Genomic DNA, 23,909 nt, shown 5'->3' with positions numbered 1-23,909 from the left:
TGTTTAAACTTTCCTTCTACTAATAATATTCTAATTGCACTTCGAAATACATAGAATAGGATGATGTTTAAACTTTCCTTCTACTAACAATATCCTAATTGCACTTCAGCTTTGCCTAATAAGTATCCTAAAAGTTACAATATATTAAAATCCAGGATCAAAAATCAGTATCAGTGACCTTTACATATTTCCTAATAAATATGATGTTACTAGATAGATGGATGTTCAATGCTTCTACTTCTTCCTCCTATAGGTAGTGAGTTTTGTTTTGAGGAAAACTAACATAAATTGTTAGTAAAATATACAACCACATGGACATATAAATTAGTCAGTCAAGGCCTATAGCACTTTAGAACATGGAACATCACATTTCATTTTTAGGCAGTTTGCATTATTTAAATAAATCAAAATAAATATACTATAATGAGCAAATCAAGCAAAACTGCAGATTGCATTGCTATGTATTTGACATAATAATTAGGTCATTTAAAATGTGTTGGCTTGTATTTTAAATATATCCATTTAGTTGTAAACATGTTAACTGAGGATGTCAATTTCTGTGCACATTAATTCTGAGCACAGCAGTTTATGACTTTTGAGATTATATGGTAAATCTCAGATATTAACTAACCACCATACCTGGTTCATTTCTAGCATCCATGCCCAAATGCAAAGCCCAAAAGAGAGATGGGTTTCTCATTATACTCTGGTAATAATGGAGACATTAGTAGCCATTCAGTAGGCAGTCCTGTATAAATTATTTATGATTTATTAAAGCTTGCCTAAGGATTCACAAAGCAAAGTCAGGTACAAGCTGTAGAAGTCAGGCACATGCCTTTAATCCCAGCAGCCAGAATTTAGAAGGTGGTAGCACACACCTTTAATCCTAATACTCAATATTAAGAGGTAGACCAATCTCTGTAAGTCCAAGGCCACCATGTCTACACAAGACTGAATCAATCTAAAAAAGAATTATAACTCACATCTTTAATTCCAACAGTAGCAGATTATAAAACACAGGAAGAGTAGTTAGTATGAGACATTCAATCTCCAGCCACACTGAGGAGAGATAGCAGTCTAAAAGAGGGAGCCATTATAGATTTGAAGGGAAAACTGAATGAACCTAAAGAAATGCCTAGAGACCTACAAGACTGACCCCACCTATCAATTTGAGCATCAGTAGAAAGGCTACCATAAATGCCCTTTCCTGATAATGAAATCAATGACTAACTTATCCATCATTATGGATCCCTCATCAAGTACCCGATGGAAACAGAAGCAAACTCCCACAACTAAACACTGAGCTGAATTGGAATCCAGATGCAGAGAAGAAGGAGAAGACCAGGCTGCAGAAAGGCATAGAAACAACTTACCTGAACAAGGAGGAGCTAATGGGCCCCCAGACTGATAGCTGGGAATCCAACATGGGACTGACTCAGACCCCCTGAACATGGGTCTGCTACCAGTCTAAGGGACCTCAGACAGTGGAACCATGATGTACTCCTGGAGCACAAAAGGACCTTGCACGCACATCCCCCATAGAGATAGGAGAGATGTCCTAGTCCCCACTTCAAATGACAGATTTAGATGACCCCTCTTGGATGGCATCACCCTACATGTGGAATGGGGGTTGGGTGGGAGGGGAGGGTGGTCAGGTTGCATGTGAGGGGGGAGAGAGGGAAAGAAGGAAAGAGGGAGAGAGGGTGGGAGGGAGGGAGGGAGGGAGAGGGAAATTGGGATCAATATGTAAAATAAAAATTAAAAAAAATGAAAAAAAATGACTTGGTAAAGAGCCCATGTATGTATCTGCCCTTTCAGCCTGAGATGGAGATAAGAGCTAGTGGTTGTCTGATTTGCTTTGCTGATTTTCAGCTTGGACCCCAATATCTGTCTCTGGCCCTTTTATTTATTTGTGTTACACAGATCAGTTGTATAATGTGAACAAAGTAGCACATCAAAACATTAAAAGAGGAGGAATATTTTGAACAAGCCTTTAATGTTGTCCTGCTAGGAAATGCATCATTCAATGGAATAAACCCTATAGTTGTATGATGTGATTGTGATGAAGAAAGCTGACAACATCTACTACTATGATATTCATGTCAGAATTTAGCTAAGAACTGATTACAAGAAGATACTACTTGAGAAGTTTTATTTTATTTAAAATTTCTCAGAATGTTAGGGTATATCTAGAACATGATTTATGTGCGTGCGTGCATGTGTATGTGAATGAATTTGCTTTTGAAACAGGTTTTCATTGTGTGTCCTAGCCATCTTCACATTCAGGATCTTCTATGGATTACAGACCTATGCTACCATTCTGCATCTTGGTTTGCTTTCTAACAGTACTCCACAAATCTCTTATAACACTTATTAAAATTTGAATCATATATTTTGTTCCTAATCAGATACACATTGACATTAATATGCAGTTATCAATCATTTAAACACATCTTCTGAACAGATACATCATCCTGCTGAATTCTGGACTAAATTTAGAAAGATACCTGTAAAATAAATAGTCTTGATAGTATCTCCCAATAGGATAGCAGTCACACTGGTCTATGGGTACCACTTTTATCAGTCAAACAACATGCAGGGTTCAGCTAAACTTGCACTTCACCTGAAGTGTATATAACACTATACAATAGTTATCCACAGTTTATTGGCAATTCATTTAGACTATGCCCTAACCTTTAACTGGCAACCTTGCTTAGTGCCAATTATAAACAAGCTCCTCTATTGTGGTTGCAGAATTCAACTCCCCTTTTATAACCTTGCTGTCTCATAAGCTGGGCCTCAGGAAACCAGGCACATGCTGATGCTCCAGCTGCTGCTTTTGTTGTCAAAGTCTTTCCTTTGTGAGCTATGCCCTCAACTACTCTGCCCACATCTGTGATACCAACCTAAATTGTTTTATCTCATAAGTAGATTCTAATCGCAGGTGTATCATGGCTCTTGACACCTAACTTTCTCACTAAATGTAAAAAGACTTTGACAGCAGGTACCACTTTTCTTTTGTTTAACATTACACCTGGCAAAGTGCCCAGTACCTTTCACTGGATAAATAATGGTTGAAAAGGTGCATAAAAGAATTACACAATGAGCTGTCAACTGATTTTCAACTGCTAAATTCTAGACACCTTTGTCATGCAAATAGCATGTATTCCCTAGTGCTCTCATCTTCTGAGTCCTTCCACCACTATCTTTCCTTTCATTGTTTCCCCATCTTTACTTCAGTTTCTATTGTCTATTTTATTCTTTAGCCTCCACATCAGAGCAACCACCAGCCAACTGCTTCAGTACAGGCACTTCACTATTTATGTGTTTGATACCCCCCAAGACTTGAATGGACTAAAGAAGGTGGGAACTGCAGAGGAACTTCAGTGTCCAAGGCATGATCTTAAATTCCTATATCTTCATCATGAAGATAGTGAACAACACTTTATTGGGCTGTTTTACATACATTTAACCCTCAATTGACATGTGAATGTGGTGAGTAACAGTGGCTTGTAGGATCCCTCAGACCAGAATTAGAGACTAAATTTTCCGTACAAAAAAATAAATAAATAAAAATAATATAAATAAATAAAAAGAAATTATGTAGAATCTGTGATGTGACCACTTTTGCTAATCAAGAGATTATTGGTGAATTAATCCTCTGAAGACTTTGAAGTATTTAGGAAAACAGTATGTAAACACACTAATGTAGTGTTAAGTATATCATAATACACAATAACCTACTTACTTAAGGATACATATAAATTTGTTCATATATATATATATGTATATGTACATATATATATATATGTTTCAATCTTTTCTATTAGTAAAGTGTGGAATAATTTGTAAAATCTATGTATGTAATTATTTTTTTTCAAATGAAATGAAAATGTTTAAAGAGATCCTCTGTTGACTGCATACAATGAAAGATTTTACTACCCACTCTTCTGAGAGACTTTATAAGAAATTTATGGTTGAAGAGGATGAAAATATGTTCCACCAAAGAATGCAATTTAGCATATTGGTTGTGTTGAAATAGAGGTAACTGAGAACTGATGAATATGAAAAGGGTCATCTTAGAGCTTCCTGTAACTGACTAAAGTAGAGATGTTTGAGAATTGTTGCACACTATAAATCTATTGTCTCAGATAAGCTTCAAGGTCTTGAAGAAGATGGGAAAGGCACACTAAATGCTGTTGCAACAGTGTTTCTAAGCAGTATTTTTCTTTCATCTGTTCCCTTTAGATTTTCAACCCACACTGGGCATGCAATGGAGGACTAAACTATTTTCCCATCTCTATCACACACCAGCCTTGTCAAAAGTGACAAGTGAGATTTCAGACATATTTGCTCTTGTGGCCTCATGGAATTTCATTAGGGCCCATATTTGTATGAAACTATAATCCCTGAGTGGAGTTTGTATATGTCTTTGCCTGAAGTCAGTTGTATGGGCAAAGACTTAATCTCTGAGTATAAGGAAATAGAAAAATATGCCCTCTACTTGGGCAGTCTGATCAAGAAAAAAATGTAATGGTTACAGATATTACACAAAGTAACATATATGAACTTGGAAAATTGTACAAAAGGGAAGTAAAATAAGTAGGTGAAGATTGAAATGGTTTGAATGGCAGCTTCATTTACTAGATAACACCATAACATGCAAAGGGTTTGTAAATGTACAACTTTCATAAATGTAGTGTAAAAATAAAAAAAAAAACACTGGGGAATAAGGATTATCAGACCAGGTGTGTGAGAAATACTACTCAAGAATGATAGCTGGGAAAATAGCATGTGGCAAGATATAAGATAAGAAATATTTCAGAAGTATCAATGTGAGTAAATTCCAAAAGCTCTTAGAGCCTATCAGCCATGTGTGAATCTTCCAGTTCAGGTAGTTAAGTAGAAGATCAAAGTCACTGAGAACATGATTTCATTAATATCAACAGCCTGCAGATAAACAGAAATGAAAGCATTTTCATATTCTACCTGCAAAGTTTAGCCATAATGAAGCATTTTGGTAGCTAAGACCTTGTGCCTCAGATAAGTAATAGAATGATTTTCCCAATATGAGAAGGTAGAATCAAACAAACATAAAGCCAAACACAAATCAAAACAAAGACTAGGCAAATACACACACACACACACACACACACACACACATATATATATATTTGTTTTCAACTTGTATTCTTTAGCACCTAGGAGTTCTGGCCTCAACCATATCCTAGCAAGGGCAAACCTGAGCAGAATACATGAGCATAATATATTTTAGAATAATCATTTGTTCTAAATATGCAGATAAGTATATGCAAATTAATAATGCTTGGCTTTTGATTGCCTAAGCTCTCACACTTCTGATCCATTTATTTGCATACTTAAACACTGCATCGGACTAGAACCCAGATGCAGCTGGAGAGGACAAGACCAGGCTGCAGAAACACATAGAGGCAGCTGACCTGAACAAGGAAGAGCTAATGGGCCACCAGACTGATAGCTAGAAGCCAGCATGGGACTGACTCAGGCCCTCCCTGAACATGGGTCTCAGCCATAAGTTCTGAGCAGTCTAAGGAACCTCAGATAGTGGAACCAGGAGGTATCCCTGGTGCACAAAAGGACCTGGCTAACACAACCCCCATGGAGGGATAATTGCCTTAACCTAGAGACAGGAGAGAAGCCCTAGTCCCTACTTCAAATGACCTGTCACATCTACATGACCCAAACTGGATGGCATTGCCCTACATATGGAATTGGGGTGGGGGGGATGGGAGGGGAGAGGGTGGTTAGGGTGCATGTGAGAGGGCTGAGAGGGTAAAAGGGAGGGAGGGAGAAAGGGAGGGAGGGAGAAAGGGAGGGAGGGAAGGAGAGGGAACTGGGATCGACATGTAAAATAAGAAAAAAATAAAATAAAATAAATTCTGCCACCTAATCTGGTGTCCCCAGACACTGATGGCAGCTTCTCTCCTTCAGAGTCCTAAGTGCTGATGCATGCTTACATTTCAGCTAAGCTCAGCCTCTACTCTTTCATCTTTTACATTTTTATAGTGAATTTCAAAAATTACCAACCTATAATAAGATATAACCTTGAAATAGTCTTGTCTCTAAGGTATTCCTTCTAAGCTTTCTTTAAAATATGCAACATTCATTTTTAACCCTCTTTGAAATATATAATTACATCATTTCCCCCTCCTCTCCTCCTCCCCAAATCTTCCACATACTCCAATCTGTTTTAAATTCAAGGCATCTTTCCTTTAATTGTTATTGTATATATAAATTTACATGCAGGTATATGTTACATACATTTGTAAATACATAAGTACATAAGTACAACCTATTCAGCCTGTTTAATTACACACACACACACACACACACACACACACACACACGATTTCAGGATTAACTTCTTGGTATGATATCATACCTTGTATGTACTTCCCTGGGAAGATTTTTTTTTCAGATCTCAACATTCTTTAGTTTTGATGATGCATTGAGAATATGTGAGGATTCATAAACTTTCCCTTGTCTTTATTTGTAAGTCTGTTGGTGTTGTCCCTTTCTAAGTTGTATCAAGGCAACTATGATCATAAAACTTCATGGATAGAGCTGCTCTCATTTCTAGAAGATAAAATCTCACAGTAAACCTTCTGTAGTTTCTCCTAATAATACAAATATAAGGGTAAATGCTGAAAGATCAAAGAGACAAAGGAGAAAGCCACAGCCACACCATATCTCAGCGACTTCTCAGTCACAATGATTGTGAGCCCCTGTCTCTTCCTGCCTTATATTCCTCTTTCCTCCTGGCCATATCATTTTCTGTTTGTCTGTACAGACCTCCAGACCTCTATGGTTAACTATTGGCTAGCTTCACCCTCTGATCTTCATGAAAGCTTTATTTGTTAGAGTACAAACAAGTTATCACAACACTTCAGTTTCTCTTCCTCTTATATTTTTCCATAATTATCCCTGAGTCTTAATTACAGAGATTATGCCATAGATGAATCAGTTGTGACTGAGATCTATAACTTTAGATTTTGATAGGTTGTTTTCATGCAATAGTCTCCATCATAACATGTCCTTTTAGAATGTACCTAACTCAATATTTGAGGATTACTAGAATTATTATATTGTATTCATTATTTTGTAAACACTGAGAGACCATGTATGTTTAATCCTATTATCTATCACTATGGTTTTGCTACTTGGTTACTGCACATACATTTGACTGAACTGAAAAAAATATACACACACACATACATACATACATATATGTCACTTTCTATAACTATAGTTATAACCCAGAAATGTGAATGTAGAGATGGCCTACCAGGTACTATCAGTTGAAAGTATTGATACCACTTATAGAGGAACTGAGTGTGGTTAAACCCATCAAAGTACTTGTAAGCACCTGAAACTCTCAATCCAGGCAATCTGAAATAGTCTCCTGTTCTCCTTGGACAACTTCATCCATTTACACTTTACCATACACATACACAAATTTGCTTCTATAATTAAAAAATAATCATTAGTGAAAAGTAAATTACTTGTCAATTTTCAAGTAGTAGAAACTGGAAAATAAACATGATAGTAAATACATTTCTATTCGTACTATGACATCATATTTTCAACAAAAGCATCCTGAAAGAAATGTAATGTGGTTTTCTAAAACTATTTCTTCAGCTTAGTATTTATTTTCTAAAATAGTTATTTCCATAAGAAAGTATCCTTTGAAAATTGTACTTATGTTTTTATTTATTTATTTACTTACTTATTTGACACCCCAGAGCAGTTACTCCTTCCTCCTATTCTCCCAGTTCCTCCCCAGCTCCATTTCTGTTCCCACCTTTCAATCCACTCTTCCTCAGTTTCTATATAGGAAAAGGTATGTCTCCCATGAGTATTAACAAAATGTGTCATATCAAGTAGCAGTAAGACTAAGCACCTCCCCATGTATTAATACTGGATGAGGTGATCAGTGTGAGGAACTGAGTCCCCAAAACCAGGTATACAATCAGAGACATCCCTATTCCAACTGTTAGGAGTCCTGTAAGACAGCCAAGCTACAAAACTGTAAGCTACATGCAAAAGTCATAAGCCCAAACAGGCTTCTTGGTTCTATGTCCAGTCTCTGTGAGCTCCTATTAGCCAAGGTTTTAAGGAGGCCTCATGGGGGATCTCATGGATTTTCCCCTGATGGGAAAATAGAAGACATGTCCTGACAGGACTGTATGCAGGTATGGGTGAGAACATGAACAATCAGGCTGAGAAGGTAGTAGGGGGATCATATTGAAAGAGACTACAGGAAAAGAGAAGCATTTCAAGGTTAGACATAAAAATGTATCTTTAAATGTGCAACAATATCCTTCAACAAGAATAACAAGTAATCAAATGTCAGTAGCCCTTCATTTTAACAAAAAGGGTTAGAACAAAAAAAGAAACTTGTTGAAAAACAATCACTTCAGTAATTATAACTTATATCATTATTGGGAAGACTATACATGGCAATGGCAGAAATAATTTATTCACCCTTTTTTGATACAAGTAAGGCTAGTGTGTAGTGGTTCTCAAGGTATTAATGGACTGCAAATCCATCACTATATTAATAAGTAATGTTATTTAAGGTATTATTAACCTCAAATTTTAAATATCTTTAGAGATTATTTTGGTGAGATCTTGCTTATATAAATAAAGCTTGTCAGAAGGTAAGATATTGGAGCTTGCCATTAGCTAACCATATGGTTCTGGATGTCTCTAGAGACAGACAGGAAGTGAAGTAGCTGTGTGGAAACAGGATATAAACAGGGAGCAACAGAAAATCACTCTCTGGTCTGCTGAGATGTTAAGGAGGTAAGGTGTGGCAGTGGCTTGCTTCTTTTCTCTGATCTCTCAGCATTTTCCTTATATCTGACTCTGTGTTTTTATTATCTTGACCAATTAAGAACTCCATTTACATTTTTGTGCCCAATGTGGGATTACCACAGGTGGGATAATACAGATTATAATGTTATTATATCATTTCCCCTTTCCTTCTCCTCCTCCCTCCAAGGTCTTCTCTGTATATTTACTCTTATATTTAAAATCAATTTATGACCTTTTTAAAAAATTATTGTTAAATATGTCTGTCTCTTAGAGGGGTGTGTGTGTTTGTGTGTGTGTCTGTGTGATTGCTAAACCTATAAATGCAATATATTCAGTCCCTGCAAAGCTACTTGCATATGAGGTGACCATTTGGTATTAGACAACCAATTATAAGGCTCTTCCTTACGGAAGATTATTTTCCTCTTCTCAGTTTTCCATAGTTTTCTGTAGTTTTGCATTTTTGGTGTGTGTATGTGTGTGTGTCTGTGTGTGTACATGTGTGTATTTGTGTGAGTGTGTAGAGTTGCATCCTCCTGAGCTTTCCCCTTTCCATGTCAGCATGTCTATTGGTGCTGTCCTTGTTCATGTCATGTTTAGTCAGCCATATTGGTGACACTTCATGTGTATAGCTTCTGAATAAGATGTTTTATAATGAAAATAAAATAATTAGTAAACATCCAATTCAGTTTTCTTGTTTGAGCTAGATAAACCAGTTAAAATGAAATAGATTTTTTCCCTTAATTTTCAAAACATAATTCACATATATCCCACTCTTCCAACTACTGTTGTAAGCTGACACCTACAAATGAACTATGAAGGTTATTAAATACAGCATGCCCTGTCTTTCATACAAGCCCACATAAGCTAAAACATTATGAAGTCCTTAAGGAAGGAAAAATTCAACCCTATCAAAAAGTATTAAATATAATCAAATGTAGAAATATATTAATTCAATTAGGGAAGAACCCACAAACAATATATTGAGCTCAATTATGAAGAGAACATTTGGAATACTTAACACCAGTGTAGTCAGTTTTTTCCAGTAAGTCCAGAGTCTGGAAAAGCTGTTGATGTTGTCGACAGAAACATATTGCTATTATTGTACTGTGTGCATCTGTCTGTGTGTGCGTAGCTGTGAGTTATTGTTAACACACACTTATGATGGGAGATGCCATTCTGTAAATATGTTTCTCTTGCTTTCCAATAGGAAAGCAAGATAGGCAGGCCTAGGAGAGGAAGTAGTAGGAAGGAGATTCAAGATGGAGGACATACAGGGTAGGATGCCAGGCTCTCTCTCTGGTAAGGTAAGACCACGTGGAAATACTTATATTAATAGAAATGGGTTAATATTTAAGGCAGAGCTAGCCAATAAGAAACACCAATAAGTGGCCAATAGCATTATATCAAATACAGCATGCATCTCTGTGTGCTATTTGGGGCTGGCACATCTGTGGAACCATGCCAGAGGAAAAATCTACTCATAATACACTTATGTTGTATTCTCTAAATAATAAAAGAAGAATCATAAGTGTATACTAATTTTTATTGTTTTGATTCTTGATAAAACTCTATAATAATTTTTATTCATATATAACTCCTGTGCAATAAATACAAAAGAATATTTTTCAATATAAAAATTGAAATTTATAATATGTAAAATCTGACTTGCTCACCTTTGTAGGTAAGATAATTATATTTTATCAAATAAATTCCTTACCAAGAAAGTACTGAATTAGCAAATGATTCATTGTTCATATCCATTATGGATTTTATTTATAGTCACGAAGAGGTTTAGAATATTATAAAAGAAAAGGAGCAATCTTGAAATAATTACCTTTTTGATGTTATGGTCCTTTCACAATGTAAAACATAGAAAATTCATAAAAAACATTAAGTTTTAGCATGCTTTGATGATAAGTTTGTAGGGAATTTTTAATTTCCTAGGCACATTTGTAATCATTCTCATCAGAACTCCATTCCTGGAGCATCAGATTCTATGGTTAGAAGCCACTCCATTAGACTTGGTCATTTCTAAAAGTTCTACAAGTGACAGCTGTCCACATTACTTTTTCTGTGGATATACTTCCAATTGTTTTGATACATTGCTCCCTGATTTTATTGTGCGTATATTTTTAATTCATAAGTAACAAGGTTTTATTTTGATATATTTAAAGAAAGCTCCATTGGTCTGTTTACTTTTTAAACCATCTTATTAGATTATATACTCTTGTGAAATCTGCTAATATTAACATCCTAAAAGGGAAGAAAAATAGCAAATCAAAATACAAATTTAATTGGTTCATCTCCATATTATATATTAGAAGATAATTCTAATTGGGGCAATCGCCTATTCATAGTGGACTTGGTGATTTTATTAAGGAGAGCTTTATTTAATAGAATTTTTTTCTTACATTTTTCCTAGGAGCCGGCTTGAAAAGGATTCACATGTAGATACAATATTAATAAATATACTCATTACAAGTCCCCTAGTAAAGTGCAGTCAGTGGCTCTGGACCTACTGCCCCAGAGCTCTGCAATAAAGAGAATAGCACATCAGTGTTATTCGATAAGTTCTTGATTGTAAAATGAGAATAACAAAACAATAACAACAGTTTTTTGGTATATTATATTTTATGGTATATTTGATAGTGCTTGTTTGATATATATTGATATTTTCTGCTAGAAGATGGAATTTCTGGTGTTTTAATGTTATGCATCAAGAAACAACTTAAATTGGAGTTTCACAAAAATAATGGTTTCACCCTCACTTTATGTATTTTATATCTATTATTGAATTTATTAATTAAAAATAGCATGCGGGGGGCTGGAGAGTTTTTTCTTTAGTTAAACACAGTAGCTGTTCTTTCACAGCATATAGGTACAATCTTGGGAAGTTCAAAGCCATTTGTAACTCCAGGTCAAGGGCTTCTGAGGGCAAGAGACGTGCTTGTGTTATACAGGAAAGCATACAGACAATACACCCATACGCAAAGATAGTCATTTGTTTTAATTTAAAGAATACTGTTATACCTCTATAAAGTGAATTCTGATTTACTGTAATCTCTACCCACTCTAATAACCCTCCCTTCCCTACTTCCTACAATTCCCTTTCAAACATCCATGCCATTTTATTTATATACCTACCAACCAAGATTAACCAGGATCACCTATGAGACCAGGAATTTGGAACTGGTGCACAATTTGGAATTGGTAGACAATTAAAGACGGTGGTCCAATATTTTATCAGAAAAGGTCCCAGTGGGTTTTTCTTAATCTGTGACTGAATGGTACCATCTTTTGCATGTAGTCACCAATTCCGTGGTTTTATAACTTAAATTTTCTGTCTGCCATGTCCTGAAGTTAGTACTTTAGAGATTCTCTGAATCTTCTCTGTGTTACACTTTTTATGTATTCTCTTCTACAATGACAGCAACCCTTAGAGATCTTAGTAACTATCTTGTTTAGTTTCAGCTGCTCAGGTGTCATATATCCTTAGCACCTTGAGCATCATGTGTCTCTTCACTGACTGCTAGTTACTGAAAAGGGAAACTTCTCTTACTACACCCGAGAGTACCATCTGTGTATAGTATAAATACTAAATTTTAGTCGGAAACCTGACACCATAATTTATCTAATCTACCCCCAAATCAGTCATTCGAGATGCTATATTTTGCTTGGAAAATTAGTATTGTAAATCAGTGGGTTCACAGCTGGGCAAGACTCTTGATGCCTTTTCTCCCAGAGCAGCCTCCATAGTATCTTCCTGCATTACAAAAGCAAGCCAGTAGAGGAGAATTCTGCTCTGTTTATGCTAGACCTGCTTATACATTAAATGTGTGAGGTCTCCAGCAGTAGGGTCTTGTCAATTGCTTCTGATAGAAAATAGAAAGAATGACCAGAAACTGTAATGTTTGTGTAACCTCTCAAGCTTCCCTATGTGACAGCACATATAAGGAATCTCAAATGTCACTGGGGATTTTGTTTAGTACAGTTTCAGACATGAAAGATGTCTTCTTTTTAACTCTGTATTAACATGTACCTTTAATTGATTTGCAAAATAATACTTTTCATATGATTTTTCCATGTATCCTTAGTTTTGGTTAACTGTTACTCCTTGTGCCTTTTTCTCTTCCATCACCCAAGCACCATTTTTAATTAAATATCCTACCTCTTCCATTCTGTTTGCATATCATCTGTAGTCTCCTGTCTTCCCCCCACTCCCCTAAAGGCAACTCCCATACCAATTGCCTTTTTGCAGTTTCAGTCCTTCTACAGGTACTCCTGGTAAATTGAATAAACCTAAAGACTTGAAGCTAGGATCTACATGTGAGAATATATGACATTTGTCTTCTTGGACTTGAATTATCTCATGGAGCAATATTTCTTAAACTTTTATTTTTTCTTGCAGATTTCAATATTTTATTATTCTTTACAGTCAATAAAATTCCACAGAAGCATCATCTATAACATAGGTAACTACTTGGCATATATAGTAATTGTGTTACATGCCCCACATTTTCATTATCCATCCATCAATTGATGAACATCTAAGTTGACTATATGTCTCAGCTATTGTTAATAGACTAGCAATGAACATGGCCAAAGGAGTATCTTAGTTGAATTTTAGAATCCTTTGAGTACATGTTTGGAAGTAGCATACCTGGACCAAATAATATTTTTTAAAACAACTTCAACCTTCAGACTGGTATCCAAATTGACTTTACCTTTTTAAACAAAGAATGTGTTCTTTCCTTACATCCAGCAATTGTAGACATTTGGTTTCTTGATGAAAGCCATTCTGACAGAGGTGAGATGGGATGTTAAAGAAATTATAATTGCATTTCTCGAGTGGCTTTTAAGTTATTATTGATGGGTTTCATTGAGAGTCTATGTCTTACTAGCACCAAAAATGTTTTTCTAAATATTATTTTTCACTGAATGTGGCAAACCTAATTACATAAAATAAATCAGGAACAATAAGTCAAAACTATCTTGAATCTGTGGATGCGTCTTATATAACACAATGTGTTATGTATAGGTTGATCATTCAGATGATCAGCTTGCCAAAAATGAGAATTATGCTAAATTTGAAAGATAAAAACATAGGAAGTAACATGGCAAACTAACTCTTAGAGTCTTAGATAGGAGTGTGCTGTTGATGCAGGGTTTTGTGCCATGTGATCCTTTTGTGTATTCTCAGTCATTGCCCTGGATTGAAGCTTCCCCAGGGAAGAGGAATGAGGGAAATTTTATTGTCCAAAGCTTCTTTGTTTAGCCATAGAAGGGAAGTACAGAAAGCTTCTACCACCTCTGTCATATCTCAAATTTATCCAGTTTTTATAGTCCTTGTTTCATCATGAATCTTTTCACATACATGCTCTAACAAATTTTCACGGCTAGTACACTTGAGTTGAATATTTTAAGAAGGAATATGGCATCATCCATACCATTGTTGCTTAAGTCAATCACTAAACTTTATGATGTCCAGTGTATTAATAATAATAATAAAGGCACATTTTGTTTGGGAGTACATATGACACTAAACTATATTTCAAAATAAAAAATATGGAAAAGCAAGCAAAGCCTAAATGTCAATCAGAATAAAGACTTGTAGAATACACTTTTAATCAGCCTGTATAATGAAATACTAAGCTATACTTAATGGGATATGAGTTAATCAGGTCAATTCAAATTAAACTACAAAAGAGTTACCAATTCATTCCAGTTAGAATCACTGCTATCAAAGAAAACAAAGGAATAAATACCAAATAGTCGTGAGAGTGTGGAAACAAACATGGAAGAAAAAGAAAATGAAACCTGTAGTGGTTATTAAAATTAGTGCAGCCACAATCGAGAACAGTGTAAAAGTTCCCCGACAAATTAAAATAAAGAAATTACAAATCAAATCCAATAGTCCCACTTTAGAGTACATAATGAAAGATATGAAGTCATCAAATCAAAGAGACAACTGAATTCCTAAGTTTATTGTTACAGTGCTCACAATAGCAAAAATGTAATCAAAAGGGGTAAACATCTGCAGATGAATGAATGAAAGTGTGGTAGATCCATGTTGTATAGTAATTTCTCCTGAGACAAAATCCTTCTGTCTTTGGAGAAAGGTCTATAAAACAGAAGATGTTCTAATGGGAGATGGAACACTCCATCAAACAAAGAAAATACCACACAGCACCTTTTAAGGAGTGGTAAAATATTCTATACATTGGGCTAGTTCTAGCATAGAAAATAAACAACTGAAAGGCTTCAGAATGTCTTAAAACTCATTACAGTCACTAGGCTCTTCAATACCCAAGAACATATAGGCAGTAAGGATTGCTGTGAGAAAAACTGAGATGCCCATAAGAGACTGAGGCACACCCAAGATAATGTCTATTCTTGATGTTGAGGTGTGTTTATTATAGGCAGCAAGCAGATGGCCTTGTTTTCATATTAATTCTGTTAATCTGTTCCTTTTTATTTGGTGAATTTAGACCATTGATATTGGTAGATACCAATGAGTAATGAGTATTGATTCCTTTTATTTTATTCTTGGTTTTTGTGTGTTTCTCTCCCTCTCTCTTTTTGTTTTGCTGATATTAGATCATTTAAATCCCATGATTTCATGTTTAGTTAATGCATTTGTATTTATAGATAGAAATTACTTGAATTTGATTTATTATGGAATTCTTATTTTTTTCCATTCATGATGGCTCAGAGTCTTGCAAGGTATAGCAATCTGGACTAGCATCTGAGGTCTCTTAGAATTTGCAGCACATCTGGTCCAAGCCGATCCAGATTTCAAAGTCTCTATTGAGAAGTCAGGTGTGATTTTAATAGAACTGCCTTTATATGTTACATGCTGTTTTACTTTTGCAGCTTTTAATATTCTGTCTTCATCCTATATGTTCAGTATTTTGATTATTATGTGGCAATGCAATTTCTTTATAGGTTTGGTATTTTCATGTATCTCATATTTCTTGTATGTTATGTTGTAGAATTTTTTTTTTTTTTTAGATTTAACATTGTCTTTGACCATGTCTTCCATCACATGTTCAGTACCTGAGAATCCTTCTTCCATTTCTTGTATTCTGTTAATAAACCTTGCCTGTATGTTCCTATTAACATTCCTTTTTTTTTTTCATGATTACCTCAGGTTATGGGGGTTTTTGTCATTTATATTTCTGCTTTCAGATCTTGAACAGTTTTATATTTTCCCTTCAACAGTGAAAGATAAATTACTTACATGATGTCACAGTTCCAGGGGACCGTTAAAGTGACACTACTCCTTAACTTCCTGGAGACACAGCATTTCTACATGAACAAAAGCAATCTGAAAATGGATATAAGCAAGCTGAAAAGTTTTATATAGAAAACAGTTGCTGGACAAGGGTGTTGCATACCTTTAAGACCAGACTCAGGAGGCAGAGGTAGGTAGAGCTCTGTGAGTTCAAAGTTTGAAGAGTAAGTTCCAGGACAGGCTCCAAATCTACACATAGAAAACCTGCCTTGAAAAACAAACAACAGAAACAAACAAATAAAAAAAATACAATATAAAACAAAATTTCAAAATTAATTCCACTATAATAAATTAATAATCACGTGTATGAAAACAAACATAGGCTTTCAAATTCATGGTTGCTGTATAATTGCATATATATACATATATGCAATTATATATGCATATATGCATATATATATGTATATATATATATATATATGGTGATATGCTTTAAAAATAATATTGTTTGAGGTGGTACATTCAAAGTAAATATCATATTCATTCATTTTACAGGCTTGATATCTCTCTTAGTCATGTTAAATGACTACTTTTAAAATATAGATATTTTACTATACTTTCGCATATTTTCTTTGAATATTATCCAAATATAGCAAAATTAGGTATTTACTTTTATTTCTTACACTATTAGTCTATATTTGAGGAGAAATAAAAAAAAAAGTTGCTTCCAAAAATGCCCAAATGCACTTTCATGTAAACTTGTATCTTTTAAAATTAAATTTAATTTTTTATTATTATACATATTGATCCCTCTCCCTCCCATCCTCCCTCCATCTCATTCCTCATCCACTTCCCCGGGAGGGTGAGGCCTTCCAGAAGGGATCATCAAAATCTATCAAGTCATTTGGGGCAGGCCCTAGGCACCCCCCTAGTGTCTCTAAACCAAGGGAGTATCCCTCCATGGGGCAAGTCCTCCTGAAGTCCTTTCATGTGCTAGGGATACATGCTGTTTCCACTGTCAGAGGTCCCATAGACTGCCCAGGCCTTCTAACTGAAACCTACCTTCAGGGGGGTCTCGTTCATTTCTATGCTGGTTTCCCAGCTGTCAGTCTGGGGTCCATGAGCCCACCCTTGTTCATGTGAGCTGTTTCTGTGGGTTTCTCCAGCCTGGTCTTCAACCTTTCCTCATTACTCCTCCCTCTCTGCAACGGGTTTCCAGTTCAGTTCAGTGTTTAGCTGTAGGTGTTTGCTTCTGTTTCCATCAGCTACTGGATGAAGGCTCTAGGGTGGCATGTAAGTTAGTTATCAATCTCATTATCAAGGAAGGGCATTTAAGGTAGCCTCTCCACTATTGCTCAGATTGTTGGTTAGTGTCATCCTTGTAGGTCTCTGGACATTTCTCTAGTGCCAGTTTTTTCTTCAAAGCTATAATGACTCCCTCTATTATTGTATCTCTTTTCTTTCTGTCCTCTATTCTTCCCCCTACTCAATCTTCCTGCTTCCCCATGTTCTCTCCTCTACTCCTCTTCTCTTTCTCCTGAGTCGCTCTCCATTCACTGACACCCACCTCCACCCCGTGCTGCCAATATGCTCAGGAGGTCTTGTCCCTTTCCCCTTCTGTGGGGGACCATGCATGTCTCTCTTAGGGCCCTCCTAATATCCTAGCTTCTCTGGTGGTGTGATTTGTAGACTGATAATCCTTTGCTCTATGTCTAAAATCCACATATGATTGAGTACATATTATGTTCATCTTCTTGTGACTGGGTTATCTCACTCATGATAGTTTCTTCTTGTTACTTCCATTTGCCTGGGAATTTCAAGATTGCATTATTTTGTTCTTATTGTTTTGTTTTTCCCTCTGAATAGTACTTTATTGTATAAATGTACCACATTTTCTTTATCCATTCTTTAGTTGAGAAGCATCTAAGTTGTTTCCAGGTTCTATCTATTACAAATAATGCTGCTATGAATATACTTAAACAGATGTCTTTTTTGCATGGATGTGCATCAGTTGGGTATATGCCTAAGAGTGGAATTGCTGGATCATGTGATAGATTTATTTCCTATTTCTGAGGAACCACCTACTGATCTCCAAAATAGCTGCTCAAATTTGTTCTTCCACCAGCAGTGAAAGAGTGTTCCGCTCTCTCCACATCCTCTCTACCATAAGCTGTTATTAGAGTAAACATGTATCTTAAATGAAGAAAATACCTTGGTTTTAACATTTCTCCATTCTCACTGATCACTTGAATGCTAGATGATAAAGACGTTGACATTCAGACAGTTATCCAGGTTAGTCCATAACTCATTTATACCAGGCAAAGTGCCTACCCAGCATGAACAGAAGCTACATGTGTATATATATATGTATATATATATATATATATATATATATATATATATATATATATGTATGTATGTATACTTGAGAATAGACTAAAATATTTGATATTTACTTTTATGGCCATCTGCACATAAATTTTGTTGCAATTTTATGTGTTTTTCTGTCTCTATGACATCTGAATTCACAGGGGAATCTTGTCTTTGAAGTTCACATAACAGTCATAAACAATTTTTGATCACTATCTGATCCTTTAAAGTGATATTTTAAATACAAATTGTTTATTTTTGTTTAGTTTATGCAATTGCAATTTAAACTTGATGAATGGGCCCTTTCCCAACTTAAAGGGTTCTGAATGTGCTATTGGGATGGATTTACACATAATAAGAATAAATTAACACATGTGCTCATAAAATTTATATGGAGAAAACCTTTTCATATAAAAAAGGAATTACAATTTTGGCAAGAAAATAAATTCCGAACACAATCTGAATTAGTACATTAATTCATTTATTTATTTAATAAATAGAAATTTTATCAGGTTTTGCTCTAAATACACTATTACTTTATACTAGATGCAAGGAAGAACATTAAGTAATATATCACATTCTCTTACTTCAAGTTGTACCGCACAGCTGAAATAATAATTATAATAAAAAAAAAAACTCACAGTTTTGGCCAAAAAAAGATAAACTGATAATGTAATCCACACATAAATCCATATACCAATGGACACCTGAATTTTTATAAAAAAGAAAGAAATAAACAATGAAAGAAAGAGCATCTATAAAAAAAATGGTGCTGGCATAACTGGATATCAGCATGTAAGAGAATCCAGATAGATCAGTATTTATCACTCTAAACAAAAGTGAAGTACAAGTGAATCAAAGATTTCAACCATAAAACCAGATACACTGACCCTCATAGAATAGAAAGTGGGGAACACTCTCGAAAACTTTGGCATAGAAGACACCTTTCTGAATAGAACACTGATTGTGCAGGTAATAAGATCAACTATTAATAAATTCAACCTCAAGAAACTGAAAACCTTCTGTAAAGCTAAGGACACCATAAATTGAAGAGAGAGGCAGGCTATAGCAATGGAAAAGATCTTTACCAACCCCACATCTGAAGTAAATATTCAAAATAAAAAAAAACTCAAGAAAATAGAAATCAAACAATCCAAATAAGCAACAGCCAAATAATCCAATTAATAATGGAGCGTGGATTGAAACAAAAAATTCTCGATAGAGGAATCTCAACTCAAAAAAAATCACTTAGAAAATAGCTTAAAAGCCTTAGCCATATTGGAAATTCAAATCAAAAGTACATATATCTTTTATGTGTTCAATAACACAAATGACAGCTCATGATGAAGAGGGTGTGGAGCAAAGGGAACCCTGTCCACCATAGAGGGGAATGCAAACTTGATCAGTCATTTTGGAAATCATTATGATGGTTGCCCATAAAATTTGTTAGTGATCTATCTGAAGTTTTGTATTGGGCGTAAACCTAAAGGATGTTCCATACTACTACTTGAGCACTTGCTCAGCTATGTTTATCATGACTTTATTCACAATAGTCAAAAACTGGGAACGACCTAGATGTCCCATAATGGGAAATAATGGATGAAATAAAAAATGGGTTAGAATGGTATATCATTCAGAATTAGAGTCTTTTAGTTTTGTTTTTTCATTAATTTCTGCCTTAACCTTACTCTTTATTTATTGAAAGGAAATTTCATTCAGTGTACTTGGAGCACACATCTCCCTTCTCTCAAAGGCATTCTACTGTCTATACAGTTTGGGATTTGATTTTCTGATTTTCCAGAGCGTGAGTCACTATCATTCTGTGGTATCATCATCAAGTGAACCAGTTTAAATATGAAAGGTTGGAGTAAAGTGATGACTATTTGTTATTTTTTAAATAAGCAGCAGATGAATAATGAAAAACGTACTTTTTAACTCATAATTGTTGCAGACAATAGAAGGAAATTGGGAAAATTATACTGTGTAAGGTAACTCTTGACCAGAAATGTGAATGTCTTGTGTTCTCTCTTGTATAAGGATTTTAGCTTTAAATATTTTGTTTAATATGCTTAATTTAAAGGAATAGCAAATGCCAAGAAAATAGAAAGAACTCTTGAGGGAGGGAATTACATTAATGGAAAGGGATAGTAGATAATACATAAAATTAAAATAATATTCCAGAGTCTCAAGTTTGAAAAAAAGCTTAAGAATGGAGCAGAATGTGAGGATGGGAGGATATTAGTGCGTTGGGAGTTAGGTGAAAGGACAGGTGTAGTAAATATTTAAATAAAACCCACTATCCCACAAGTCAATTAAAATATATTTAAACAAGGTTATGCACTACAACTTATATGAAAAATTGGGAATGGAGTAAGGAGATGTAAAGAAATATGCAGTAATTGGTGCAGTTGGGTAGATGATATTATTGCCAAGGTGATGTGTTGACCTAAATAAAGAAATTTTGAAAGTTACATTAAAACCTTATATTTATTAGACTAGTTTTGAAATACATTAAAAAAGGAATTTGAATTGAGGTACCCTGTGCTTTTGTGTAATGCTACTTTCAGAGGATATGTAATTAAAAACTGTATTGCTGGTACGGGATAGTTATTAATTTGAGAGTCTCAGAATTCTCCAAATGCAATACAGACTATTGTCATTACTTTTAAATACTCATCAGGAATCTCAAACTGTCTTGAAATTGTCCTTGATTACTATCTTTGAACAGGGTACAAGTTTCTATGTAAGTGTTTAGGTGGAAAGGACATTCATACTCTCACCCAGCACTGGCTGTGCATATTATAATATGTGTATGATAGATAACATGTAACCATTGGTACAATAATGGCATGATGGTAATGGTGTAAGCAATGGCTTGCTAATTTAATCTGAAACATGCTCTATAAGAGAGAATCTGTGCTTAGAACCTAGTGAAATTCCCATGGCTTGAAGATCATAGCCATAAGGTAGAATTTACTATTTCTAATTTGTCAAACTCCCTTCTAACTATTTATATTTTTGCTCATATTTACAGGCCACCTTCAGCTATCCTTAAAGAAGTTTCTTTCTTCAGTTGCATGAGTGAATGAAGAGTCTAATACTTGGTAAAAGTGCTTTCTTAAAATGGTTATGAATGATCAGACCTAAGCAGACATCTTCATCAACATCCCCCCTTCAACTTAAGAAGTACCATGGAAGAGGTCATGAAAGAAAAATAAGAGCTGGAGTATGGGGGTTCAGGTTTATACCATTTGCCTTCTGGGCATAGCATAGCTATACCACTCATGACTAAACAAGAAAATCTGCAGAAGGTCAAGCCAGTAAAATTTTTAAAATGGAATAAAGAAATACCCAAGGGGATCCATTTCTTACTGTAGAGCTATTGGCTATTGATAGTGTAGGGGTCAAGAATCATTCTTTTTCGAGGAAATGTCTACAGGTAAGTTTCCCATTCTGCAGAATACTAGATGTTAGGTGACTGCACACTAGCAGGGATAAAAATTAATAGGTTATAGAATAAAAGCTAAAGGAAGAACAGGAGGGAAGGGAGAGAGGAAGAGGAATAAAAAAAGGAAGGGGAGAAGGAAGAAGAAACAATAAATTTAACATGAGATGTGGTGAAAGAATGTAGAGACAGTTGGAGGGGAAACATTGAATAAAGGCATAAAAATTCAAAAATTAATTTTTCAAAATCTGAAAAAAGTTATTATTACTATTCTCCTCCCATGTTTTCTACATTTTAAATGTTCTAGATAGTAACACTTATAAACTGAAAAGATCCATTTATTTTTATAAAATAGTCTCTATATAAACTATAAATTATGATACTTACTGCCTTCTTGCACACTCTATTGTAGATAAAGACCATGAAAATGAGCTTTTTGCTGCTTGAGGCACATCTTTCCCTAATTCTTAACAGAACAACTAACATATTACTTTCTGAGCTGTCTTAAAATCTAAGATACTTTACTCCTGAAATAATGTAAATTATTTTCCTTTAAAACAAGATACAATGGCTATCCCTGACAGCATGCCTTTTGCATTTGTATTATGTGAGAAAACTGTCTTGCTTTTGACCTTTAAACACTTATCATTCCCATCTAATTTGCATGGCAAAAATTCTTAAAAATTAAAAATTATAAGGTTGCATTCATCATATATTTAGTAAGAATGTAACACAACTTCACAATCTGTTCTCAATGGGACAAGCACAGAACGATTTTTCTTTATTGCTTTACGATGTATCAGGCTCAACTAATTTTAAAATTAAAATACCACAAAAAAAAAAAACTCTGTCCTGGTCTGATTCCATGGAAGGACCAGTCATTGCTTTCCCCTGAGCTAAAAGGACATCCCATTTATCCATTTTACTATGATCCATTACTACTTTCTTTTGTGATATTGTTCCCATGCAGCACTTCAGAGAATATATATTGAATCATAATTCATGATCTTTTGTAGCTGAGATAAGTGTCTATTAATCAATGTATAAAAATGAATTTCAATAGCCATATGGGTTTTATCATAAACCCAGCAGTATTACAGGAAATGACCATTTACTACAGAATGGAAAAGTAAAATAGTTACTACTTTAAATATTTGAATTGACATTGTACTCTTTTAAATAAGATAATGACTTCCAGCCTCACACAGCCAACATAACCACTTTCTAACACAGATAGTAGTTGGTTTTTTGTATAAATAAAATTGATGAGAGCAACTACTTCTACTTTTTTTCTTACCCAATTAAATATTTCATTCATGGGCTTTTAAATGGTGAAATCAATGGGTAGATGAAAGTCAAATAATCATCAAATAATCAGAAAAAATTATTAGAGGTTTTATAGGTATATTTTCTAAAACTTTATATTATAAAGGTTTTTTTACTATATAATTTTAATATTTTAACTCTAAACTTTTTCATATAATATATTTTGGTCATATTCTCCCCTCTACTTCTCCTCAATCCTCCTCACTTCCCTCTATACACTACTGCATGTTGTTTTCCTCTCAGAAAAAAATAGATCCCCCTTAAAAAACAAAACAAGAACACCTCTGCATACAAATGCACCATTGTAACGAAGTGTCTTTTGAGTGGATAGTAAGTAATACAGAGACCCAAAACTGGATAGTGTATAGAGAGTGAGAGTGTTAGGGAAGAGACAGATTCATCAAAGGCCCTTTCTCAGGACTAAAATAATTCAGTGGAAGAGAAGAAAGAAAACTGCAATAAGAAAAATGATGGATGGAATTAAAAAAAAAAAAACCCAGCAAAACAAAAACAAACAAAAAAACAAAAAAATTACCACACATGTAAACTCACACAGACTGTTACAGCACACAAGACACTCACATAAATTCAACCTGACTACATAACAGTTTTGAAGTGGTATCAGCAATTATTTTTATATTAATACTTTATATTTAAACTAAAACAATCTTATTTTAC

This window comes from Phodopus roborovskii, unplaced genomic scaffold (genome assembly GCF_943737965.1).
Source record: "Phodopus roborovskii unplaced genomic scaffold, PHOROB, whole genome shotgun sequence".
Taxonomy (NCBI): Eukaryota; Metazoa; Chordata; class Mammalia; order Rodentia; family Cricetidae; genus Phodopus; species Phodopus roborovskii.
Note: the sequence above shows the minus strand (reverse complement) of the source record.